Source organism: Temnothorax curvispinosus, unplaced genomic scaffold, assembly GCF_003070985.1.
Source record: "Temnothorax curvispinosus isolate PA1 unplaced genomic scaffold, ASM307098v1 QBEX01016112.1, whole genome shotgun sequence".
NCBI classification, from domain to species: domain Eukaryota; kingdom Metazoa; phylum Arthropoda; class Insecta; order Hymenoptera; family Formicidae; genus Temnothorax; species Temnothorax curvispinosus.
In genome coordinates this window covers 14,563-19,611 of record NW_020225892.1, presented here as the reverse complement: position 1 = coordinate 19,611, position 5,049 = coordinate 14,563, and positions in this window count along the sequence as shown.

The following is a 5,049-nucleotide window of genomic DNA, read 5'->3' as shown; positions in this document are numbered from 1 at the left end:
CGTTACATCTATGTCATATAATTTTACATTCAACAATGTAAATGTTATATAGCTGTAATGTAATTGATGTTCTGTGCCTGGGTTATAATATATGTAGCTGTCGCTCCGCCCCCCCCCTGCTCACACTCCTAGGTTTACTCACACAATGAAGGGAGGGTGCAAGGGGGTGAAGCCCCCCCGCCCACGCATGTACTTTGATATGTTATATAAGATATGTTCATCATTGAAAGCTAATTGTAAGTGATATGCATTATAAATATACATATGTTTCAAATTTGCGCACTTTTGCATGCGCGTGCGGCCACTGAGCATGTTCGTAGGGCCTAAGCAGAATGGCTGTTTTGGCAGTGTTTTATCAGCCTTAAGTCTTTGTCTTATGTAACGCACAATACTGTACCGTAAGACATAAAACATTGCCAAGACAGTTATTCTGCTTAGGACCGTAGTCGCTACAGCTCGTCGGTATGACAGGAATCATAACCTGATTTCTGTCAACTTTTACATTTAATATCTCGCTTTGCAGGGCAAAGCGACACTTTTTTTTGCCAGATTCGGTCGTTTTGTGCAAAAACGCGTCGATTAAGCCTAAGTTCAACGAAATCGGTGAGGAGGCCAATATTCTCAGATTTACCATATATCCTAATATATCAAAGTATATGAGAGGTGGGGGGGTAGTGACGCGCTTTAAAAGTATTTAACTGTTTAAAGCGCGTCACTAACCTATATAGGTTAGTGACGCGCTTTAAATAGTTAAATACAAAATATCTGCTTTAATAAAAATTACAACTTCAAAATAATACATTCAATTTTAATTATTTATTAGAGTCATATTAAGATCTAACATAAGGTTGCCAACAAAGCTATACTTTTGTCGGGAACTTTGTCGCTGTCGCTATCGCTATCGCTATCGCCTATTATACAAGGGGCTTAAGATTGCCGGGAAAATCAACTCAAATAAGGTGATTTATCAAAATGATCATTTAGCATTGGGAAATATGCATAATGACCGGGAAATTTGATTAATTCTTCTCTATTAATCATTTTGACCGAACAAATTGGGAATTATGCATATTGCCCGGCCATTATGCATAATTCCCAATTAATCAAAAATTGCCCGCAACATATATACTGTTGCGCCCGTGCTGAACACAGTAACTAAGTAGAGAAGTCCCGGAAAGCTGCAAAGCGCGCTTCTTGACAACGGGAGTTTGTTTACAAATTTATTGATTTTCTGTCTGGCGGATTTTTGGAATCCGCACGCGTTCTGTTGTCGAGTTTTTAATAAACGCAATACTCAAGTTTCTCTGTGTTCCCTTTCCTTTCGCGAGTTCCGCGGAGTACGTACACGAGTGAGGAATGCGCGATAGTGCTACGACGGCGACCTCGCTTGACGGGCGTAACATTTTGGGGGCTCGTCCGAGATCGGACGGACGTCAAAGAACGAGAATGACGTCGACAACGGCTTTTTCACGAGCAACGGATGCCCGGTGAAAAAAAGGCCGCGTGCCGGAACTCCGGAACTTCCCAGCGAAACGTCGACTCTGCGAGCTATTGCCGAGGAGTTGCGGCAACTCAAAGAGGAGCGACAACAGCAGCGGCAGCGAGAGTCGGAAATGCGGGCGCAGCTCCAGGAGCGGGACGCTTTGTTCCAGCGGATGGAGGAGCGACTCTCTTCTTTAACAAGCCAGTCGCTTCTGACTTTATTTAACTTCGAAACCGCGAGAGAAATTAATAGTAGTTCCGGGAACGCTGGGCTCGGTTACAAATTAAAGTCCGATACGTTTGACGGAAGTGTTCCTCTGCGCGAATATTTAGCCCAGTTTAATTTAATTGCGCAAGCAAACGGCTGGGAGAAATCCACGAGAACCGTGGCTTTAGCCTCGAGCTTAAGGGGGAAAGCGCGTACCGTATTGGATGGGGTAACCGAATTCGAGAGCCTTCGATATTCTGAATTGGAGACTAGGTTAGAATTGCGTTTTGGCGAGGGGCATATGTCTCAGACGTTTTCCACCCAGTTCACTAATTGGAGACAAAAACACGGAGAAGATCTGGCCGTTTTAGGAGCAGATCTAGAACGATTAGCGCGTTTAGCTTATTCGAAGTGCCCGGCCGAGGTGCGGGATAAGATTGCATGCGCTCAGTTCATCGCGGCGCTTTCTGACGGTTTCATAAAACGGACTCTTCAGTTAGAGGGATTGACTTCTTTGAGAGCCGCCATAGAGAGGGCCATGGCGATAAAAGTCATCCAAGCGAATAATTTTCCGCGGAAATTTGAAAATAGTGGCCTCGGAAAAGGCAAAGCCGAGAACGAAATTAAATCGGCGGGAAACAGGAAAGGTGAAAAAAGTTCTGCGAATTTAAAGAAGAATTCGGGTTTTAGAACAAGATTCGGGCGTGAGGAGAAGGAGTGCTGGCAGTGCGGTGCCAAGGGGCACTTCCGGTTGGAGTGCCCTTCTCTAACTACGGAAGAGAAGGGAAACTCTGGTTAGCCGAGCTCAGCGGGGCATGTTTAACTCAGGGGTGCAAAGACCCTGCAAAATTAAGTAGGATAAGTAGCGGGTTAAGTGATTTTTGTTTTCGCGGCCAAATTAATGGCCGGACTTGCGTTTTTAGAATAGATACGGGTTCCGATGTGTCGGCACTTAGGGAAGATTAGTTAGGTCCATTGAAACCCACTCCTGCAGAAAGATATTTCTTAATCTATCCAACGGGAGAGGCGGTTCCTGTAAAACATAGAGAGGTAGTTGGAATCGAGATAGGAAAATTTTCTATGGATTTTCCGGTATTCCTAGCAGCCATAAAAGACGAATGCATTCTAGGGACGGACTTTTTTTCAAAAATAGGGGTAAGAAGCGTTTTCTCTTCGGTTTTTGAAGAAACGGTTTCAGAGAGTCAAAAAAACTTTTTGTGTTCTCGAATTTGTAGTTTTGATAGGGAGATTCCTCTTTTTCTTAAAGAATTATTCAGGATGTCTTTTCGGAAGATGTGGTTGCGGGAAATTGTTCCGTCGTTGAGCATTCTATTTGAATAAAAGATTCTTCTCCAATCAAACAGGCTTCTAGGCGAATCCCTCTGAACATGCGAGAGGAGGTGGAATAGATTTTAAACAAAATGAAACAACGAAGTGTCATCGAAGAATCTCATAGCGCCTGGGTTTTCCTAGCTGTTTTAGTTAAAAAGAAAGACGGAACGATTAGGTTCTGTATCGATTTCAGGAAGTTCAATGCTATTACGGAAAAAGATTCTTATCCTATTCCCAGGATAGATGATCTTTTTGATCTTTTATCCGGAAATTCCTGGTTCACTACCTTAGATTTGAAAAGCGGCTATTGGCAAGTGAAGCTTCGTCCTCAGGATAGAAAGAAAACGGCCTTTTCTATAGAAAATGGCTTGTGGCAGTTTACTGTGATGCCATTTGGATTATGTAACGCTCCCGCTACTTTTGAGCGATTGATGGAGCAAGTTCTTCGTGAGATATTGAATAAGATCTGTATGGTTTATTTGGATGATGTCATCATCTATAGTAAAACTTTCGAGGGAATGCTGGCAAATTTAAGGGAAGTATTTCTTCGTTTACGGGGTGCAAATTTAAAACTTAATCCAAAGAAATGTACTTTTTTCGGGAGAGAAGTGAGATACTTAGGCCATGTCGTTTCAGAAAAAGGAATCTCCATTGATCCGGAGAAAATCAAGATTGTTCAAGAGTGGCCTATTCCTCGAAATAAGAAGCAAATGCGAAGCTTCTTAGGACTCTGCTCTTATTATAGGAAATTTTCGAAGGGGTTTTCTCTTATTGCTATGCCATTATTTTCTTTAACTGAAAATCCTAGAAAATTTGTGTGGAATGGGCTTCGTCAGGAAGCTTTTGAGAAGCTTAAGCAAAACTTAATTTCTCTTCCTATTTTAGCTTTCCCAATAAAAAAAGGGGAATTTATTCTTGACACTGATGCTTCAAATCTCGGCTTGGGCGCTGTACTTTTTCAAATTCAGATTGGTAAGTAGAGGGTCTTAGCTTATTATATTCGGGTTTTGAACAAGTCCGAGCGGAACTACTGCGTAACTCGACGAGAGCTGTTGGCTTTGGTGGAGGCTTTGAAGACCTTTCATCACTATTTATATGGACGTGAATTCTCGGTTAGAACGGATCATATTTTTTTACGCTGGTTGATGTCTTTTAACCTTTAGAGGGCGGGGGTGGTCGAAATATCGATCACCCAAATAAACTATTTGATGTTTTCAGGCAAAATTTGGTGTGTTGAATAAGGAAAAAATAGTAAAAAAAAAAAATAATTTTCCCGCCCTCTAAAGGTTAAGAATCTAGAAGGGCAGTGGGCACGTTGGATGGAACGCCTACAACAATTTAATTTCGTAGTCAAGCACCGAGCCAGAAGGGTGCACGCAAACGCTGACGCGTTGTCTAGGCGTCCATGTGCAGAGGAAAACTGCAGATATTGTGATAAAGTAGAGATGGAGGAGGAAAATTTTGCAAGGGGAAATGTTGGAAGAATAATCTTCAAGGAAACTGAGTCTGCGGACTGGAAAAGGATGCAATTGGAAGATTCTTTGATTGTAGGAATTTATCGTGGAAAAGAGGGGAATAAGCGACCTCTTCGTCAAGAAATTGCTCAGAAAGATTCGACTGCTAAGGACCATTGGCTCCAATGAAATTCCCTGGTAATTAAAGACGGGATTTTGTATAGAAAATGATAGTTTCCAAATTTACGTTCCGTCGTATTTCAAATTATAGTTCCTGATGGGAATGATTTCACAAATTTGAGAAAAAGCTCATAATTCTTCCACGGGTGGCCATTTTGGTGTCAATAAGACCTTAGAGAAGATCTGAAAACGTTTTTATTGGGCTTTCTGTAAGCAGGATGTCGAACATTGGTGTAGGACTTGTAAAATTTGCGTTGCAAAGAGAGGCCCATCTGACAAAGGGAAGTCTTATATGCAAATTTATAATGTCAGTGCGCTTTTCGAAAGAATTCAAATGGATGTTCTTGGTCCCCTTCCAACTTCTTCTTCGGGAAACAAATATCTGTTGGTGGT